Raw genomic sequence first — 20318 nt, forward strand, 5'->3', positions numbered from 1 at the left:
CTTCTGCAAAGATTGCGTAACTTGAATAGTATCTATTTAAAATAGACTTCCTTTCACTGCCCTTTTTGGTGAAGCAGAAGCATGCATGCACTGTTTATTACTCTTTTAAACAGTTATGAAATAAATAGGGATAAAACTGACTCTGGTGGGATTCGAACCCACAACCTTTGAATATCTTTTTTACATTCACCTAGAAGTCCAATGCGCTATCCATTGCGCCACAGAGCCAATACGCTCTGATGAGGTGCAGAGATATTCTGAAATGAAATAATGTTGATCAGCTTTATAAAGTTCATTTGATACTATAACCATGGATTTATTTTGAATATTGAATTGGGGAAATTATATTCACCGTCTCAAGTTACATGATACCTTAGGTAAATCTACGTACGACTTAAGTTTAGTCAAATGGCACATGATATATGAGGCAGATGTGCATTTCACAACTCCATGAAAGACGTTTTTGCAATTTTAGTAATGGAATATCTTATTCGTCATGCAGGGGAACACAAAAAGAGCATCCAATTAGAGTAATTTTTCTTTAAAGGAAGCACCCGCCTGAACAGGGACTTGAACCCTGGTTCCTCAGATTAAAAGTCTGATGCTCTACCGACTGAGCTATCCAGGCTCTGCTATACTCTGTCTTAAAAACAGCTAAACAAATGTGGACGTACACTGACCTACACTCTATGTATTAATATGGTTACATATATTAGCAATCAAATTTGTGGAGTTTAATAACAAATTGATGTTTTAACCCCTTCCATGCTCATGACGAGCTCAGCTCTTCGTGCAGTACACTTGTCGTGTGCTTATGACGAGCTGAGCTCGTCATGAACAATGGATTTACAGATCATTCAGCACAGGAGGAAAATCTCCTGTAGCATTGAAGGTGTTAAGCATTTGAAATTTCAGCAGCACACGTAATCCATTTTAAATCCTGAAATTTGTACTATCTCATTTTCGGCTGACTTAGAAATCATGTGTCTAAAATGACATTGTGAAATCAATAAAGTGCCAAATACTATTACTACCTACTAAATTACATACATTTTCAGCAGTATCTTTGGGAATTTCCTCTTGGGCATAGATTATGCAATGTTTTCAAAGCAAACAGTCTCTGTTTAAGTAGACTTTCTTTCACTGCCATTTTGGTAAATGTTTCTGGTGATGCAGACGCAGGCATTGCTTGTTACTGTTTCAATTAGTTATAAAATAAGAGGAGGGATAAAATTGACCCAGCTGGTGTTTGAACACAAAGCCTTTGAATGCTTTTGCTACATTCGTCTAGGACTCCAAGCCGCTATCCATTGCACTAGAGATCCGACCTGATTCAACACGGTGATCAGAGATTCACAAATAAAAAGATGACCTATCAGCTGTTGACCAACTTTATCAAGTTAATCGGACACTACCTTACATTTTGAACATTGAATTGGGTAAAAGATAATCAACAAACTACATGATACAGTTTGGGTAAGTCTTCTTAACCCTTGTCAAAGAATGTAGAAGACAGATGGGTATGTAATGACTTGATTAAGACTTTTTTGAAACATCTCTAATAGGACTCCCCATTCATTGGATCCTGAAAAGAGTATGCAATTGATATACCTTTTCTTTAACCAAGCCGCCTGAACAGGGACTTGAACCCTGGGCCCTCAGATTAAAAGTCTGATGCTCTCCCGACTGAGCTATCCAGGCTCGGAGAGGGCGCTCCACAAAATGACCTTATCAACATTTGGAAGTGTCCCAACTATCACTACGTTTCTTAAGATGGTTGCCGGTATTAAGTACTGAATACGCGGAATATAATAATGAATTGGTACTTCAAGCATTTGAAATCTCTTCAGTAAATTTAACCTTATTGTAAGTCCTGAAATTGCTACTATCTCATTTTTTTTGCTGACTTAGAATTCATATGTTTTTATTGACATTGTAAAATTAAGGAAGGGCCCAAAATCTTACTTCTGAGTAAATTACATTTTCATAAGTACAGCTGCCAATTTCCTCTTCTGCAAAGATTGCGTAACTTGAATAGTATCTATTTAAAATAGACTTCCTTTCACTGCCCTTTTTGGTGAAGCAGAAGCATGCATGCACTGTTTATTACTCTTTTAAACAGTTATGAAATAAATAGGGATAAAACTGACTCTGGTGGGATTCGAACCCACAACCTTTGAATATCTTTTTTACATTCACCTAGAAGTCCAATGCGCTATCCATTGCGCCACAGAGCCAATACACTCTGATGAGGTGCAGAGATATTCTGAAATGAAATAATGTTGATCAGCTTTATAAAGTTCATTTGATACTATAACCATGGATTTATTTTGAATATTGAATTGGGGAAATTATATTCACCGTCTCAAGTTACATGATACCTTAGGTAAGTCTACGTACGACTTAAGTTTAGGCAAATGGCACATGATATATGAGGCAGATGTGCATTTCACAACTCCATGAAAGACGTTTTTGCAATTTTAGTAATGGAATATCTTATTCGTCATGCAGGGGAACACAAAAAGAGCATCCAATTAGAGTAATTTTTCTTTAAAGGAAGCAACCGCCTGAACAGGGACTTGAACCCTGGACCCTCAGATTAAAAGTCTGATGCTCTACCGACTGAGCTATCCAGGCTCTGCTATACTCTGTCTTAAAATCAGCTAAACAAATGTGGACGTACACTGACCTACACTCTGTGTATTAATATGGTTACATATATTAGCAATCAAATTTGTAGAGTTTAATAACAAATTGATGTTTTAACCCCTTCCATGCTCATGACGAGCTCAGCTCGTCGTGCAGTACACTTGTCGTGTGCTTATGACGAGCTCAGCTCGTCATGAACAATGGATTTACAGATCATTCAGCACAGGAGGAAAATCTCCTGTAGCATTGAAGGTGTTAAGCATTTGAAATTTCAGCAGCACACGTAATCCATTTTAAATCCTGAAATTTGTACTATCTCATTTTCGGCTGACTTAGAAATCATGTGTCTAAAATTACATTGTGAAATCAATAAAGTGCCAAATACTATTACTACCTACTAAATTACATTTTCAGCAGTATCTTTGGGAATTTCCTCTTGGGCATAGATTATGCAATGTTTTCAAAGCAAACAGTCTCTGTTTAAGTAGACTTTCTTTCACTGCCATTTTGGTAAATGTTTCTGGTGATGCAGACGCAGGCATTGCTTGTTACTGTTTCAATTAGTTATAAAATAAGAGGAGGGATAAAATTGACCCAGCTGGTGTTTGAACACAAAGCCTTTGAATGCTTTTGCTACATTCGTCTAGGACTCCAAGCCGCTATCCATTGCACTAGAGATCCGACCTGATTCAACACGGTGATCAGAGATTCACAAATAAAAAGATGACCTATCAGCTGTTGACCAACTTTATCAAGTTAATCGGACACTACCTTACATTTTGAACATTGAATTGGGTAAAAGATAATCAACAAACTACATGATACAGTTTGGGTAAGTCTTCTTAACCCTTGTCAAAGAATGTAGAAGACAGATGGGTATGTAATGACTTGATTAAGACTTTTTTGAAACATCTCTAATAGGACTCCCCATTCATTGGATCCTGAAAAGAGTATGCAATTGATATACCTTTTCTTTAACCAAGCCGCCTGAACAGGGACTTGAACCCTGGGCCCTCAGATTAAAAGTCTGATGCTCTCCCGACTGAGCTATCCAGGCTCGGAGAGGTCGCTCCACAAAATGACCTTATCAACATTTGGAAGTGTCCCAACTATCACTACGTTTCTTAAGATGGTTGCCGGTATTAAGTACTGAATACGCGGAATATAATAATGAATTGGCACTTCAAGAATTTGAAATCTCTTCAGTAAATTTAACCTTATTGTAAGTCCTGAAATTGCTACTATCTCATTTTTTTTGCTGACTTAGAAGTCATATGTTTTTATTGACATTGTAAAATTAAGGAAGGGCCCAAAATCTTACTTCTGAGTAAATTACATTTTCATAAGTACAGCTGCCAATTTCCTCTTCTGCAAAGATTGCGTAATTTGAATAGTATCTATTTAAAATAGACTTCCTTTCACTGCCCTTTTTGGTGAAGCAGAAGCATGCATGCACTGTTTATTACTCTTTTAAACAGTTATGAAATAAATAGGGATAAAACTGACTCTGGTGGGATTCGAACCCACAACCTTTGAATATCTTTTTTACATTCACCTAGAAGTCCAATGCGCTATCCATTGCGCCACAGAGCCAATACACTCTGATGAGGTGCAGAGATATTCTGAAATGAAATAATGTTGATCAGCTTTATAAAGTTCATTTGATACTATAACCATGGATTTATTTTGAATATTGAATTGGGGAAATTATATTCACCGTCTCAAGTTACATGATACCTTAGGTAAGTCTACGTACGACTTAAGTTTAGGCAAATGGCACATGATATATGAGGCAGATGTGCATTTCACAACTCCATGAAAGACGTTTTTGCAATTTTAGTAATGGAATATCTTATTCGTCATGCAGGGGAACACAAAAAGAGCATCCAATTAGAGTAATTTTTCTTTAAAGGAAGCAACCGCCTGAACAGGGACTTGAACCCTGGACCCTCAGATTAAAAGTCTGATGCTCTACCGACTGAGCTATCCAGGCTCTGCTATACTCTGTCTTAAAATCAGCTAAACAAATGTGGACGTACACTGACCTACACTCTGTGTATTAATATGGTTACATATATTAGCAATCAAATTTGTAGAGTTTAATAACAAATTGATGTTTTAACCCCTTCCATGCTCATGACGAGCTCAGCTCGTCGTGCAGTACACTTGTCGTGTGCTTATGACGAGCTCAGCTCGTCATGAACAATGGATTTACAGATCATTCAGCACAGGAGGAAAATCTCCTGTAGCATTGAAGGTGTTAAGCATTTGAAATTTCAGCAGCACACGTAATCCATTTTAAATCCTGAAATTTGTACTATCTCATTTTCGGCTGACTTAGAAATCATGTGTCTAAAATGACCTTGTGAAATCAATAAAGTGCCAAATACTATTACTACCTACTAAATTACATACATTTTCAGCAGTTTCTTTGGGAACTTCCTCTTGGGCATAGATTATGCAATGTTTTCAAAGCAAACAGTCTCTGTTTAAGTAGACTTTCTTTCACTGCCATTTTGGTAAATGTTTCTGGTGATGCAGACGTAGGCATTGCTTGTTACTGTTTCAATTAGTTATAAAATAAGAGGAGGGATAAAATTGACCCAGCTGGTGTTTGAACACAAAGCCTTTGAATGCTTTTGCTACATTCGTCTAGGACTCCAAGCCGCTATCCATTGCACTAGAGATCCGACCTGATTCAACACGGTGATCAGAGATTCACAAATAAAAAGATGACCTATCAGCTGTTGACCAACTTTATCAAGTTAATCGGACACTACCTTACATTTTGAACATTGAATTGGGTAAAAGATAATCAACAAACTACATGATACAGTTTGGGTAAGTCTTCTTAACCCTTGTCAAAGAATGTAGAAGACAGATGGGTATGTAATGACTTGATTAAGACTTTTTTGAAACATCTCTAATAGGACTCCCCATTCATTGGATCCTGAAAAGAGTATGCAATTGATATACCTTTTCTTTAACCAAGCCGCCTGAACAGGGACTTGAACCCTGGGCCCTCAGATTAAACGTCTGATGCTCTCCCGACTGAGCTACCCAGGCTCGGACAGGTCACTCCACAAAATGACCTTATCAACATTTGGAAGAGTCCCAACTATCACTACGTTTCTTAAGATGGTTGCCGGTATTAAGTACTGAATACGCAGAATATAATAATGAATTGGTACTTCAAGCATTTGAAATCTCTTCAGTAAATTTAACCTTATTGTAAGTCCTGAAATTGCTACTATCTCATTTTTTTTGCTGACTTAGAATTCATATGTTTTTATTGACATTGTAAAATTAAGGAAGGGCCCAAAATCTTACTTCTGAGTAAATTACATTTTCATAAGTACAGCTGCCAATTTCCTCTTCTGCAAAGATTGCGTAACTTGAATAGTATCTATTTAAAATAGACTTCCTTTCACTGCCCTTTTTGGTGAAGCAGAAGCATGCATGCACTGTTTATTACTCTTTTAAACAGTTATGAAATAAATAGGGATAAAACTGACTCTGGTGGGATTCGAACCCACAACCTTTGAATATCTATTTTACATTCACCTAGAAGTCCAATGCGCTATCCATTGCGCCACAGAGCCAATACGCTCTGATGAGGTGCAGAGATATTCTGAAATGAAATAATGTTGATCAGCTTTATAAAGTTCATTTGATACTATAACCATGGATTTATTTTGAATATTGAATTGGGGAAATTATATTCACCGTCTCAAGTTACATGATACCTTAGGTAAGTCTACGTACGACTTAAGTTTAGTCAAAAGGCACATGATATATGAGGCAGATGTGCATTTCACAACTCCATGAAAGACGTTTTTGCAATTTTAGTAATGGAATATCTTATTCGTCATGCAGGGGAACACAAAAAGAGCATCCAATTAGAGTAATTTTTCTTTAAATGAAGCAACCGCCTGAACAGGGACTTGAACCCTGGACCCTCAGATTAAAAGTCTGATGCGATACCGACTGAGCTATCCAGGCTCTGCTATACTCTGTCTTAAAATCAGCTAAACAAATGTGGACGTACACTGACCTACACTCTATGTATTAATATGGTTACATATATTAGCAATCAAATTTGTAGAGTTTAATAACAAATTGATGTTTTAACCCCTTCCATGCTCATGACGAGCTCAGCTCTTCGTGCAGTACACTTGTCGTGTGCTTATGACGAGCTGAGCTCGTCATGAACAATGGATTTACAGATCATTCAGCACAGGAGGAAAATCTCCTGTAGCATTGAAGGTGTTAAGCATTTGAAATTTCAGCAGCACACATAATCCATTTTAAATCCTGAAATTTGTACTATCTCATTTTCGGCTGACTTAGAAATCATGTGTCTAAAATGACCTTGTGAAATCAATAAAGTGCCAAATACTATTACTACCTACTAAATTACATACATTTTCAGCAGTTTCTTTGGGAACTTCCTCTTGGGCATAGATTATGCAATGTTTTCAAAGCAAACAGTCTCTGTTTAAGTAGACTTTCTTTCACTGCCATTTTGGTAAATGTTTCTGGTGATGCAGACGTAGGCATTGCTTGTTACTGTTTCAATTAGTTATAAAATAAGAGGAGGGATAAAATTGACCCAGCTGGTGTTTGAACACAAAGCCTTTGAATGCTTTTGCTACATTCGTCTAGGACTCCAAGCCGCTATCCATTGCACTAGAGATCCGACCTGATTCAACACGGTGATCAGAGATTCACAAATAAAAAGATGACCTATCAGCTGTTGACCAACTTTATCAAGTTAATCGGACACTACCTTACATTTTGAACATTGAATTGGGTAAAAGATAATCAACAAACTACATGATACAGTTTGGGTAAGTCTTCTTAACCCTTGTCAAAGAATGTAGAAGACAGATGGGTATGTAATGACTTGATTAAGACTTTTTTGAAACATCTCTAATAGGACTCCCCATTCATTGGATCCTGAAAAGAGTATGCAATTGATATACCTTTTCTTTAACCAAGCCGCCTGAACAGGGACTTGAACCCTGGGCCCTCAGATTAAAAGTCTGATGCTCTCCCGACTGAGCTACCCAGGTTCGGACCGGTCACTCCACAAAATGACCTTATCAACATTTGGAAGTGTCCCAACTATCACTACGTTTCTTAAGATGGTTGCCGGTATTAAGTACTGAATACGCGGAATATAATAATGAATTGGTACTTCAAACATTTGAAATCTCTTCAGTAAATTTAACCTTATTGTAAGTCCTGAAATTGCTACTATCTCATTTTTTTTGCTGACTTAGAATTCATATGTTTTTATTGACATTGTAAAATTAAGGAAGGGCCCAAAATCTTACTTCTGAGTAAATTACATTTTCATAAGTACAGCTGCCAATTTCCTCTTCTGCAAAGATTGCGTAACTTGAATAGTATCTATTTAAAATAGACTTCCTTTCACTGCCCTTTTTGGTGAAGCAGAAGCATGCATGCACTGTTTATTACTCTTTTAAACAGTTATGAAATAAATAGGGATAAAACTGACTCTGGTGGGATTCGAACCCACAACCTTTGAATATCTTTTTTACATTCACCTAGAAGTCCAATGCGCTATCCATTGCGCCACAGAGCCAATACGCTCTGATGAGGTGCAGAGATATTCTGAAATGAAATAATGTTGATCAGCTTTATAAAGTTCATTTGATACTATAACCATGGATTTATTTTGAATATTGAATTGGGGAAATTATATTCACCGTCTCAAGTTACATGATACCTTAGGTAAATCTACGTACGACTTAAGTTTAGTCAAATGGCACATGATATATGAGGCAGATGTGCATTTCACAACTCCATGAAAGACGTTTTTGCAATTTTAGTAATGGAATATCTTATTCGTCATGCAGGGGAACACAAAAAGAGCATCCAATTAGAGTAATTTTTCTTTAAAGGAAGCACCCGCCTGAACAGGGACTTGAACCCTGGTTCCTCAGATTAAAAGTCTGATGCTCTACCGACTGAGCTATCCAGGCTCTGCTATACTCTGTCTTAAAAACAGCTAAACAAATGTGGACGTACACTGACCTACACTCTATGTATTAATATGGTTACATATATTAGCAATCAAATTTGTGGAGTTTAATAACAAATTGATGTTTTAACCCCTTCCATGCTCATGACGAGCTCAGCTCTTCGTGCAGTACACTTGTCGTGTGCTTATGACGAGCTGAGCTCGTCATGAACAATGGATTTACAGATCATTCAGCACAGGAGGAAAATCTCCTGTAGCATTGAAGGTGTTAAGCATTTGAAATTTCAGCAGCACACGTAATCCATTTTAAATCCTGAAATTTGTACTATCTCATTTTCGGCTGACTTAGAAATCATGTGTCTAAAATGACATTGTGAAATCAATAAAGTGCCAAATACTATTACTACCTACTAAATTACATACATTTTCAGCAGTATCTTTGGGAATTTCCTCTTGGGCATAGATTATGCAATGTTTTCAAAGCAAACAGTCTCTGTTTAAGTAGACTTTCTTTCACTGCCATTTTGGTAAATGTTTCTGGTGATGCAGACGCAGGCATTGCTTGTTACTGTTTCAATTAGTTATAAAATAAGAGGAGGGATAAAATTGACCCAGCTGGTGTTTGAACACAAAGCCTTTGAATGCTTTTGCTACATTCGTCTAGGACTCCAAGCCGCTATCCATTGCACTAGAGATCCGACCTGATTCAACACGGTGATCAGAGATTCACAAATAAAAAGATGACCTATCAGCTGTTGACCAACTTTATCAAGTTAATCGGACACTACCTTACATTTTGAACATTGAATTGGGTAAAAGATAATCAACAAACTACATGATACAGTTTGGGTAAGTCTTCTTAACCCTTGTCAAAGAATGTAGAAGACAGATGGGTATGTAATGACTTGATTAAGACTTTTTTGAAACATCTCTAATAGGACTCCCCATTCATTGGATCCTGAAAAGAGTATGCAATTGATATACCTTTTCTTTAACCAAGCCGCCTGAACAGGGACTTGAACCCTGGGCCCTCAGATTAAAAGTCTGATGCTCTCCCGACTGAGCTATCCAGGCTCGGAGAGGGCGCTCCACAAAATGACCTTATCAACATTTGGAAGTGTCCCAACTATCACTACGTTTCTTAAGATGGTTGCCGGTATTAAGTACTGAATACGCGGAATATAATAATGAATTGGTACTTCAAGCATTTGAAATCTCTTCAGTAAATTTAACCTTATTGTAAGTCCTGAAATTGCTACTATCTCATTTTTTTTGCTGACTTAGAATTCATATGTTTTTATTGACATTGTAAAATTAAGGAAGGGCCCAAAATCTTACTTCTGAGTAAATTACATTTTCATAAGTACAGCTGCCAATTTCCTCTTCTGCAAAGATTGCGTAACTTGAATAGTATCTATTTAAAATAGACTTCCTTTCACTGCCCTTTTTGGTGAAGCAGAAGCATGCATGCACTGTTTATTACTCTTTTAAACAGTTATGAAATAAATAGGGATAAAACTGACTCTGGTGGGATTCGAACCCACAACCTTTGAATATCTTTTTTACATTCACCTAGAAGTCCAATGCGCTATCCATTGCGCCACAGAGCCAATACACTCTGATGAGGTGCAGAGATATTCTGAAATGAAATAATGTTGATCAGCTTTATAAAGTTCATTTGATACTATAACCATGGATTTATTTTGAATATTGAATTGGGGAAATTATATTCACCGTCTCAAGTTACATGATACCTTAGGTAAGTCTACGTACGACTTAAGTTTAGGCAAATGGCACATGATATATGAGGCAGATGTGCATTTCACAACTCCATGAAAGACGTTTTTGCAATTTTAGTAATGGAATATCTTATTCGTCATGCAGGGGAACACAAAAAGAGCATCCAATTAGAGTAATTTTTCTTTAAAGGAAGCAACCGCCTGAACAGGGACTTGAACCCTGGACCCTCAGATTAAAAGTCTGATGCTCTACCGACTGAGCTATCCAGGCTCTGCTACACTCTGTCTTAAAATCAGCTAAACAAATGTGGACGTACACTGACCTACACTCTGTGTATTAATATGGTTACATATATTAGCAATCAAATTTGTAGAGTTTAATAACAAATTGATGTTTTAACCCCTTCCATGCTCATGACGAGCTCAGCTCGTCGTGCAGTACACTTGTCGTGTGCTTATGACGAGCTCAGCTCGTCATGAACAATGGATTTACAGATCATTCAGCACAGGAGGAAAATCTCCTGTAGCATTGAAGGTGTTAAGCATTTGAAATTTCAGCAGCACACGTAATCCATTTTAAATCCTGAAATTTGTACTATCTCATTTTCGGCTGACTTAGAAATCATGTGTCTAAAATTACATTGTGAAATCAATAAAGTGCCAAATACTATTACTACCTACTAAATTACATTTTCAGCAGTATCTTTGGGAATTTCCTCTTGGGCATAGATTATGCAATGTTTTCAAAGCAAACAGTCTCTGTTTAAGTAGACTTTCTTTCACTGCCATTTTGGTAAATGTTTCTGGTGATGCAGACGCAGGCATTGCTTGTTACTGTTTCAATTAGTTATAAAATAAGAGGAGGGATAAAATTGACCCAGCTGGTGTTTGAACACAAAGCCTTTGAATGCTTTTGCTACATTCGTCTAGGACTCCAAGCCGCTATCCATTGCACTAGAGATCCGACCTGATTCAACACGGTGATCAGAGATTCACAAATAAAAAGATGACCTATCAGCTGTTGACCAACTTTATCAAGTTAATCGGACACTACCTTACATTTTGAACATTGAATTGGGTAAAAGATAATCAACAAACTACATGATACAGTTTGGGTAAGTCTTCTTAACCCTTGTCAAAGAATGTAGAAGACAGATGGGTATGTAATGACTTGATTAAGACTTTTTTGAAACATCTCTAATAGGACTCCCCATTCATTGGATCCTGAAAAGAGTATGCAATTGATATACCTTTTCTTTAACCAAGCCGCCTGAACAGGGACTTGAACCCTGGGCCCTCAGATTAAAAGTCTGATGCTCTCCCGACTGAGCTATCCAGGCTCGGAGAGGTCGCTCCACAAAATGACCTTATCAACATTTGGAAGTGTCCCAACTATCACTACGTTTCTTAAGATGGTTGCCGGTATTAAGTACTGAATACGCGGAATATAATAATGAATTGGCACTTCAAGAATTTGAAATCTCTTCAGTAAATTTAACCTTATTGTAAGTCCTGAAATTGCTACTATCTCATTTTTTTTGCTGACTTAGAAGTCATATGTTTTTTTTGACATTGTAAAATTAAGGAAGGGCCCAAAATCTTACTTCTGAGTAAATTACATTTTCATAAGTACAGCTGCCAATTTCCTCTTCTGCAAAGATTGCGTAATTTGAATAGTATCTATTTAAAATAGACTTCCTTTCACTGCCCTTTTTGGTGAAGCAGAAGCATGCATGCACTGTTTATTACTCTTTTAAACAGTTATGAAATAAATAGGGATAAAACTGACTCTGGTGGGATTCGAACCCACAACCTTTGAATATCCTTTTTACATTCACCTAGAAGTCCAATGCGCTATCCATTGCGCCACAGAGCCAATACGCTCTGATTAGGTGCAGAGATATTCTGAAATGAAATAATGTTGATCAGCTTTATAAAGTTCATTTGATACTATAACCATGGATTTATTTTGAATATTGAATTGGGGAAATTATATTCACCGTCTCAAGTTACATGATACCTTAGGTAAGTCTACGTACGACTTAAGTTTAGTCAAAAGGCACATGATATATGAGGCAGATGTGCATTTCACAACTCCATGAAAGACGTTTTTGCAATTTTAGTAATGGAATATCTTATTCGTCATGCAGGGGAACACAAAAAGAGCATCCAATTAGAGTAATTTTTCTTTAAATGAAGCAACCGCCTGAACAGGGACTTGAACCCTGGACCCTCAGATTAAAAGTCTGATGCGATACCTACTGAGCTATCCAGGCTCTGCTATACTCTTTCTTAAAATCAGCTAAACAAATGTGGACGTACACTGACCTACACTCTATGTATTAATATGGTTACATATATTAGCAATCAAATTTGTAGAGTTTAATAACAAATTGATGTTTTAACCCCTTCCATGCTCATGACGAGCTCAGCTCGTCGTGCAGTACACTTGTCGTGTGCTTATGACGAGCTGAGCTCGTCATGAACAATGGATTTACAGATCATTCAGCACAGGAGGAAAATCTCCTGTAGCATTGAAGGTGTTAAGCATTTGAAATTTCAGCAGCACACGTAATCCATTTTAAATCCTGAAATTTGTACTATCTCATTTTCGGCTGACTTAGAAATCATGTGTCTAAAATGACATTGTGAAATCAATAAAGTGCCAAATACTATTACTACCTACTAAATTACATACATTTTCAGCAGTATCTTTGGGAATTTCCTCTTGGGCATAGATTATGCAATTTTTTCAAAGCAAACAGTCTCTGTTTAAGTAGACTTTCTTTCACTGCCATTTTGGTAAATGTTTCTGGTGATGCAGACGCAGGCATTGCTTGTTACTGTTTCAATTAGTTATAAAATAAGAGGAGGGATAAAATTGACCCAGCTGGTGTTTGAACACAAAGCCTTTGAATGCTTTTGCTACATTCGTCTAGGACTCCAAGCCGCTATCCATTGCACTAGAGATCCGACCTGATTCAACACGGTGATCAGAGATTCACAAATAAAAAGATGACCTATCAGCTGTTGACCAACTTTATCAAGTTAATCGGACACTACCTTACATTTTGAACATTGAATTGGGTAAAAGATAATCAATAAACTACATGATACAGTTTGGGTAAGTCTTCTTAACCCTTGTCAAAGAATGTAGAAGACAGATGGGTATGTAATGACTTGATTAAGACTTTTTTGAAACATCTCTAATAGGACTCCCCATTCATTGGATCCTGAAAAGAGTATGCAATTGATATACCTTTTCTTTAACCAAGCCGCCTGAACAGGGACTTGAACCCTGGGCCCTCAGATTAGAAGTCTGATGCTCTCCCGACTGAGCTATCCAGGCTCGGAGAGGGCGCTCCACAAAATGACCTTATCAACATTTGGAAGTGTCCCAACTATCACTACGTTTCTTAAGATGGTTGCCGGTATTAAGTACTGAATACGCGGAATATAATAATGAATTGGTACTTCAAGCATTTGAAATCTCTTCAGTAAATTTAACCTTATTGTAAGTCCTGAAATTGCTACTATCTCATTTTTTTTGCTGACTTAGAATTCATATTTTTTTATTGACATTGTAAAATTAAGGAAGGGCCCAAAATCTTACTTCTGAGTAAATTACATTTTCATAAGTACAGCTGCCAATTTCCTCTTCTGCAAAGATTGCGTAACTTGAATAGTATCTATTTAAAATAGACTTCCTTTCACTGCCCTTTTTGGTGAAGCAGAAGCATGCATGCACTGTTTATTACTCTTTTAAACAGTTATGAAATAAATAGGGATAAAACTGACTCTGGTGGGATTCGAACCCACAACCTTTGAATATCTTTTTTACATTCACCTAGAAGTCCAATGCGCTATCCATTGCGCCACAGAGCCAATACACTCTGATGAGGTGCAGAGATATTCTGAAATGAAATAATGTTGATCAGCTTTATAAAGTTCATTTGATACTATAACCATGGATTTATTTTGAATATTGAATTGGGGAAATTATATTCACCGTCTCAAGTTACATGATACCTTAGGTAAGTCTACGTACGACTTAAGTTTAGGCAAAAGGCACATGATATATGAGGCAGATGTGCATTTCACAACTCCATGAAAGACGTTTTTGCAATTTTAGTAATGGAATATCTTATTCGTCATGCAGGGAAACACAAAAAGAGCATCCAATTAGAGTAATTTTTCTTTAAAGGAAGCAACCGCCTGAACAGGGACTTGAACCCTGGACCCTCAGATTAAAAGTCTGATGCTCTACCGACTGAGCTATCCAGGCTCTGCTATACTCTGTCTTAAAATCAGCTAAACAAATGTGGACGTACACTGACCTACACTCTGTGTATTAATATGGTTACATATATTAGCAATCAAATTTGTAGAGTTTAATAACAAATTGATGTTTTAACCCCTTCCATGCTCATGACGAGCTCAGCTCGTCGTGCAGTACACTTGTCGTGTGCTTATGACGAGCTCAGCTCGTCATGAACAATGGATTTACAGATCATTCAGCACAGGAGGAAAATCTCCTGTAGCATTGAAGGTGTTAAGCATTTGAAATTTCAGCAGCACACGTAATCCATTTTAAATCCTGAAATTTGTACTATCTCATTTTCGGCTGACTTAGAAATCATGTGTCTAAAATGACCTTGTGAAATCAATAAAGTGCCAAATACTATTACTACCTACTAAATTACATACATTTTCAGCAGTTTCTTTGGGAACTTCCTCTTGGGCATAGATTATGCAATGTTTTCAAAGCAAACAGTCTCTGTTTAAGTAGACTTTCTTTCACTGCCATTTTGGTAAATGTTTCTGGTGATGCAGACGTAGGCATTGCTTGTTACTGTTTCAATTAGTTATAAAATAAGAGGAGGGATAAAATTGACCCAGCTGGTGTTTGAACACAAAGCCTTTGAATGCTTTTGCTACATTCGTCTAGGACTCCAAGCCGCTATCCATTGCACTAGAGATCCGACCTGATTCAACACGGTGATCAGAGATTCACAAATAAAAAGATGACCTATCAGCTGTTGACCAACTTTATCAAGTTAATCGGACACTACCTTACATTTTGAACATTGAATTGGGTAAAAGATAATCAACAAACTACATGATACAGTTTGGGTAAGTCTTCTTAACCCTTGTCAAAGAATGTAGAAGACAGATGGGTATGTAATGACTTGATTAAGACTTTTTTGAAACATCTCTAATAGGACTCCCCATTCATTGGATCCTGAAAAGAGTATGCAATTGATATACCTTTTCTTTAACCAAGCCGCCTGAACAGGGACTTGAACCCTGGGCCCTCAGATTAAAAGTCTGATGCTCTCCCGACTGAGCTACCCAGGCTCGGACAGGTCACTCCACAAAATGACCTTATCAACATTTGGAAGTGTCCCAACTATCACTACGTTTCTTAAGATGGTTGCCGGTATTAAGTACTGAATACGCAGAATATAATAATGAATTGGTACTTCAAGCATTTGAAATCTCTTCAGTAAATTTAACCTTATTGTAAGTCCTGAAATTGCTACTATCTCATTTTTTTTGCTGACTTAGAATTCATATGTTTTTATTGACATTGTAAAATTAAGGAAGGGCCCAAAATCTTACTTCTGAGTAAATTACATTTTCATAAGTACAGCTGCCAATTTCCTCTTCTGCAAAGATTGCGTAATTTGAATAGTATCTATTTAAAATAGACTTCCTTTCACTGCCCTTTTTGGTGAAGCAGAAGCATGCATGCACTGTTTATTACTCTTTTAAACAGTTATGAAATAAATAGGGATAAAACTGACTCTGGTGGGATTCGAACCCACAACCTTTGAATATCCTTTTTACATTCACCTAGAAGTCCAATGCGCTATCCATTGCGCCACAGAGCCAATACGCTCTGATTAGGTGCAGAGATATTCTGAAATGAAATAATGTTGATCAGCTTTATAAAGTTCATTTGATACTATAACCATGGATTTATTTTGAATATTGAATTGGGGAAATTATATTCACCGTCTCAAGTTACATGATACCTTAGGTAAGTCTACGTACGACTTAAGTTTAGTCAAAAGGCACATGATATATGAGGCAGATGTGCATTTCACAACTCCATGAAAGACGTTTTTGCAATTTTAGTAATGGAATATCTTATTCGTCATGCAGGGGAACACAAAAAGAGCATCCAATTAGAGTAATTTTTCTTTAAATGAAGCAACCGCCTGAACAGGGACTTGAACCCTGGACCCTCAGATTAAAAGTCTGATGCGATACCGACTGAGCTATCCAGGCTCTGCTATACTCTGTCTTAAAATCAGCTAAACAAATGTGGACGTACACTGACCTACACTCTATGTATTAATATGGTTACATATATTAGCAATCAAATTTGTAGAGTTTAATAACAAATTGATGTTTTAACCCCTTCCATGCTCATGACGAGCTCAGCTCTTCGTGCAGTACACTTGTCGTGTGCTTATGACGAGCTGAGCTCGTCATGAACAATGGATTTACAGATCATTCAGCACAGGAGGAAAATCTCCTGTAGCATTGAAGGTGTTAAGCATTTGAAATTTCAGCAGCACACATAATCCATTTTAAATCCTGAAATTTGTACTATCTCGTTTTCGGCTGACTTAGAAATCATGTGTCTAAAATGACCTTGTGAAATCAATAAAGTGCCAAATACTATTACTACCTACTAAATTACATACATTTTCAGCAGTTTCTTTGGGAACTTCCTCTTGGGCATAGATTATGCAATGTTTTCAAAGCAAACAGTCTCTGTTTAAGTAGACTTTCTTTCACTGCCATTTTGGTAAATGTTTCTGGTGATGCAGACGTAGGCATTGCTTGTTACTGTTTCAATTAGTTATAAAATAAGAGGAGGGATAAAATTGACCCAGCTGGTGTTTGAACACAAAGCCTTTGAATGCTTTTGCTACATTCGTCTAGGACTCCAAGCCGCTATCCATTGCACTAGAGATCCGACCTGATTCAACACGGTGATCAGAGATTCACAAATAAAAAGATGACCTATCAGCTGTTGACCAACTTTATCAAGTTAATCGGACACTACCTTACATTTTGAACATTGAATTGGGTAAAAGATAATCAACAAACTACATGATACAGTTTGGGTAAGTCTTCTTAACCCTTGTCAAAGAATGTAGAAGACAGATGGGTATGTAATGACTTGATTAAGACTTTTTTGAAACATCTCTAATAGGACTCCCCATTCATTGGATCCTGAAAAGAGTATGCAATTGATATACCTTTTCTTTAACCAAGCCGCCTGAACAGGGACTTGAACCCTGGGCCATCAGATTAAAAGTCTGATGCTCTCCCGACTGAGCTACCCAGGCTCGGACAGGTCACTCCACAAAATGACCTTATCAACATTTGGAAGTGTCCCAACTATCACTACGTTTCTTAAGATGGTTGCCGGTATTAAGTACTGAATACGCAGAATATAATAATGAATTGGTACTTCAAGCATTTGAAATCTCTTCAGTAAATTTAACCTTATTGTAAGTCCTGAAATTGCTACTATCTCATTTTTTTTGCTGACTTAGAATTCATATGTTTTTATTGACATTGTAAAATTAAGGAAGGGCCCAAAATCTTACTTCTGAGTAAATTACATTTTCATAAGTACAGCTGCCAATTTCCTCTTCTGCAAAGATTGCGTAACTTGAATAGTATCTATTTAAAATAGACTTCCTTTCACTGCCCTTTTTGGTGAAGCAGAAGCATGCATGCACTGTTTATTACTCTTTTAAACAGTTATGAAATAAATAGGGATAAAACTGACTCTGGTGGGATTCGATCCCACAACCTTTGAATATGTTTTTTACATTCACCTAGAAGTCCAATGCGCTATCCATTGCGCCACAGAGCCAATACGCTCTGATGAGGTGCAGAGATATTCTGAAATGAAATAATGTTGATCAGCTTTATAAAGTTCATTTGATACTATAACCATGGATTTATTTTGAATATTGAATTGGGGAAATTATATTCACCGTCTCAAGTTACATGATACCTTAGGTAAATCTACGTACGACTTAAGTTTAGTCAAATGGCACATGATATATGAGGCAGATGTGCATTTCACAACTCCATGAAAGACGTTTTTGCAATTTTAGTAATGGAATATCTTATTCGTCATGCAGGGGAACACAAAAAGAGCATCCAATTAGAGTAATTTTTCTTTAAAGGAAGCACCCGCCTGAACAGGGACTTGAACCCTGGTTCCTCAGATTAAAAGTCTGATGCTCTACCGACTGAGCTATCCAGGCTCTGCTATACTCTGTCTTAAAAACAGCTAAACAAATGTGGACGTACACTGACCTACACTCTGTGTATTAATATGGTTACATACATTAGCAATCAAATTTGTAGAGTTTAATAACAAATTGATGTTTTAACCCCTTCCATGCTCATGACGAGCTCAGCTCGTCGTGCAGTACACTTGTCGTGTGCTTATGACGAGCTGAGCTCGTCATGAACAATGGATTTACAGATCATTCAGCACAGGAGGAAAATCTCCTGTAGCATTGAAGGTGTTAAGCATTTGAAATTTCAGCAGCACACGTAATCCATTTTAAATCCTGAAATTTGTACTATCTCATTTTCGGCTGACTTAGAAATCATGTGTCTAAAATGACCTTGTGAAATCAATAAAGTGCCAAATACTATTACTACCTACTAAATTACATACATTTTCAGCAGTTTCTTTGGGAACTTCCTCTTGGGCATAGATTATGCAATGTTTTCAAAGCAAACAGTCTCTGTTTAAGTAGACTTTCTTTCACTGCCATTTTGGTAAATGTTTCTGGTGATGCAGACGCAGGCATTGCTTGTTACTGTTTCAATTAGTTATAAAATAAGAGGAGGGATAAAATTGACCCAGCTGGTGTTTGAACACAAAGCCTTTGAATGCTTTTGCTACATTCGTCTAGGACTCCAAGCCGCTATCCATTGCACTAGAGATCCGACCTGATTCAACACGGTGATCAGAGATTCACAAATAAAAAGATGACCTATCAGCTGTTGACCAACTTTATCAAGTTAATCGGACACTACCTTACATTTTGAACATTGAATTGGGTAAAAGATAATCAACAAACTACATGATACAGTTTGGGTAAGTCTTCTTAACCCTTGTCAAAGAATGTAGAAGACAGATGGGTATGTAATGACTTGATTAAGACTTTTTTAAAAACATCTCTAATAGGACTCCCCATTCATTGGATCCTGAAAAGAGTATGCAATTGATATACCTTTTCTTTAACCAAGCCGCCTGAACAGGTACTTGAACCCTGGGCCCTCAGATTAAAAGTCTGATGCTCTCCCGACTGAGCTATCCAGGCTCGGAGAGGTCGCTCCACAAAATGACCTTATCAACATTTGGAAGTGTCCCAACTATCACTACGTTTCTTAAGATGGTTGCCGGTATTAAGTACTGAATACGCGGAATATAATAATGAATTGGCACTTCAAGAATTTGAAATCTCTTCAGTAAATTTAACCTTATTGTAAGTCCTGAAATTGCTACTATCTCATTTTTTTTGCTGACTTAGAAGTCATATGTTTTTATTGACATTGTAAAATTAAGGAAGGGCCCAAAATCTTACTTCTGAGTAAATTACATTTTCATAAGTACAGCTGCCAATTTCCTCTTCTGCAAAGATTGCGTAATTTGAATAGTATCTATTTAAAATAGACTTCCTTTCACTGCCCTTTTTGGTGAAGCAGAAGCATGCATGCACTGTTTATTACTCTTTTAAACAGTTATGAAATAAATAGGGATAAAACTGACTCTGGTGGGATTCGAACCCACAACCTTTGAATATCCTTTTTACATTCACCTAGAAGTCCAATGCGCTATCCATTGCGCCACAGAGCCAATATGC

General features: G+C 37.1%; 23 non-coding genes across 23 annotated transcripts; all 23 read right to left on the reverse strand.

The window, feature by feature from the left end:
* Window positions 1–137: 137 nt before the first annotated feature.
* Window positions 138–228, reverse strand: TRNAR-UCU (transfer RNA arginine (anticodon UCU)). Its single transcript is given in 2 exon segments — window positions 138–173; window positions 192–228. It is a non-coding gene; the product is annotated as a tRNA-Arg (tRNA).
* Window positions 229–555: 327 nt separating this feature from the next.
* TRNAK-UUU (transfer RNA lysine (anticodon UUU)) lies at window positions 556–628 on the reverse strand. Its single transcript has one exon. It is a non-coding gene; the product is annotated as a tRNA-Lys (tRNA).
* A 1000-nt stretch (window positions 629–1628) lies between these two features.
* Window positions 1629–1701, reverse strand: TRNAK-UUU (transfer RNA lysine (anticodon UUU)). Its single transcript has one exon. It is a non-coding gene; the product is annotated as a tRNA-Lys (tRNA).
* Window positions 1702–2146: 445 nt separating this feature from the next.
* Window positions 2147–2237, reverse strand: TRNAR-UCU (transfer RNA arginine (anticodon UCU)). The gene is given in 2 exon segments: window positions 2147–2182; window positions 2201–2237. It is a non-coding gene; the product is annotated as a tRNA-Arg (tRNA).
* A 327-nt stretch (window positions 2238–2564) lies between these two features.
* On the reverse strand, window positions 2565–2637 carry TRNAK-UUU (transfer RNA lysine (anticodon UUU)). The gene has a single exon. It is a non-coding gene; the product is annotated as a tRNA-Lys (tRNA).
* Window positions 2638–3633: 996 nt separating this feature from the next.
* On the reverse strand, window positions 3634–3706 carry TRNAK-UUU (transfer RNA lysine (anticodon UUU)). The gene has a single exon. It is a non-coding gene; the product is annotated as a tRNA-Lys (tRNA).
* Window positions 3707–4151: 445 nt separating this feature from the next.
* Window positions 4152–4242, reverse strand: TRNAR-UCU (transfer RNA arginine (anticodon UCU)). Its single transcript is given in 2 exon segments — window positions 4152–4187; window positions 4206–4242. It is a non-coding gene; the product is annotated as a tRNA-Arg (tRNA).
* A 327-nt stretch (window positions 4243–4569) lies between these two features.
* On the reverse strand, window positions 4570–4642 carry TRNAK-UUU (transfer RNA lysine (anticodon UUU)). Its single transcript has one exon. It is a non-coding gene; the product is annotated as a tRNA-Lys (tRNA).
* A 1518-nt stretch (window positions 4643–6160) lies between these two features.
* TRNAR-UCU (transfer RNA arginine (anticodon UCU)) lies at window positions 6161–6251 on the reverse strand. Its single transcript is given in 2 exon segments — window positions 6161–6196; window positions 6215–6251. It is a non-coding gene; the product is annotated as a tRNA-Arg (tRNA).
* A 1918-nt stretch (window positions 6252–8169) lies between these two features.
* On the reverse strand, window positions 8170–8260 carry TRNAR-UCU (transfer RNA arginine (anticodon UCU)). The gene is given in 2 exon segments: window positions 8170–8205; window positions 8224–8260. It is a non-coding gene; the product is annotated as a tRNA-Arg (tRNA).
* A 327-nt stretch (window positions 8261–8587) lies between these two features.
* On the reverse strand, window positions 8588–8660 carry TRNAK-UUU (transfer RNA lysine (anticodon UUU)). The gene has a single exon. It is a non-coding gene; the product is annotated as a tRNA-Lys (tRNA).
* A 1000-nt stretch (window positions 8661–9660) lies between these two features.
* On the reverse strand, window positions 9661–9733 carry TRNAK-UUU (transfer RNA lysine (anticodon UUU)). The gene has a single exon. It is a non-coding gene; the product is annotated as a tRNA-Lys (tRNA).
* Window positions 9734–10178: 445 nt separating this feature from the next.
* TRNAR-UCU (transfer RNA arginine (anticodon UCU)) lies at window positions 10179–10269 on the reverse strand. The gene is given in 2 exon segments: window positions 10179–10214; window positions 10233–10269. It is a non-coding gene; the product is annotated as a tRNA-Arg (tRNA).
* A 327-nt stretch (window positions 10270–10596) lies between these two features.
* TRNAK-UUU (transfer RNA lysine (anticodon UUU)) lies at window positions 10597–10669 on the reverse strand. Its single transcript has one exon. It is a non-coding gene; the product is annotated as a tRNA-Lys (tRNA).
* A 996-nt stretch (window positions 10670–11665) lies between these two features.
* Window positions 11666–11738, reverse strand: TRNAK-UUU (transfer RNA lysine (anticodon UUU)). The gene has a single exon. It is a non-coding gene; the product is annotated as a tRNA-Lys (tRNA).
* A 445-nt stretch (window positions 11739–12183) lies between these two features.
* Window positions 12184–12274, reverse strand: TRNAR-UCU (transfer RNA arginine (anticodon UCU)). The gene is given in 2 exon segments: window positions 12184–12219; window positions 12238–12274. It is a non-coding gene; the product is annotated as a tRNA-Arg (tRNA).
* A 1400-nt stretch (window positions 12275–13674) lies between these two features.
* On the reverse strand, window positions 13675–13747 carry TRNAR-UCU (transfer RNA arginine (anticodon UCU)). Its single transcript has one exon. It is a non-coding gene; the product is annotated as a tRNA-Arg (tRNA).
* A 445-nt stretch (window positions 13748–14192) lies between these two features.
* On the reverse strand, window positions 14193–14283 carry TRNAR-UCU (transfer RNA arginine (anticodon UCU)). Its single transcript is given in 2 exon segments — window positions 14193–14228; window positions 14247–14283. It is a non-coding gene; the product is annotated as a tRNA-Arg (tRNA).
* Window positions 14284–14610: 327 nt separating this feature from the next.
* On the reverse strand, window positions 14611–14683 carry TRNAK-UUU (transfer RNA lysine (anticodon UUU)). Its single transcript has one exon. It is a non-coding gene; the product is annotated as a tRNA-Lys (tRNA).
* A 1518-nt stretch (window positions 14684–16201) lies between these two features.
* On the reverse strand, window positions 16202–16292 carry TRNAR-UCU (transfer RNA arginine (anticodon UCU)). The gene is given in 2 exon segments: window positions 16202–16237; window positions 16256–16292. It is a non-coding gene; the product is annotated as a tRNA-Arg (tRNA).
* A 1918-nt stretch (window positions 16293–18210) lies between these two features.
* On the reverse strand, window positions 18211–18301 carry TRNAR-UCU (transfer RNA arginine (anticodon UCU)). The gene is given in 2 exon segments: window positions 18211–18246; window positions 18265–18301. It is a non-coding gene; the product is annotated as a tRNA-Arg (tRNA).
* Window positions 18302–18628: 327 nt separating this feature from the next.
* On the reverse strand, window positions 18629–18701 carry TRNAK-UUU (transfer RNA lysine (anticodon UUU)). The gene has a single exon. It is a non-coding gene; the product is annotated as a tRNA-Lys (tRNA).
* A 1519-nt stretch (window positions 18702–20220) lies between these two features.
* Window positions 20221–20311, reverse strand: TRNAR-UCU (transfer RNA arginine (anticodon UCU)). Its single transcript is given in 2 exon segments — window positions 20221–20256; window positions 20275–20311. It is a non-coding gene; the product is annotated as a tRNA-Arg (tRNA).
* Between the last annotated feature and the right edge of the window lie 7 nt (window positions 20312–20318).

This window comes from Lissotriton helveticus, chromosome 1_1 (assembly GCF_964261635.1).
Source record: "Lissotriton helveticus chromosome 1_1, aLisHel1.1, whole genome shotgun sequence".
In the NCBI taxonomy this organism is placed as follows: domain Eukaryota; kingdom Metazoa; phylum Chordata; class Amphibia; order Caudata; family Salamandridae; genus Lissotriton; species Lissotriton helveticus.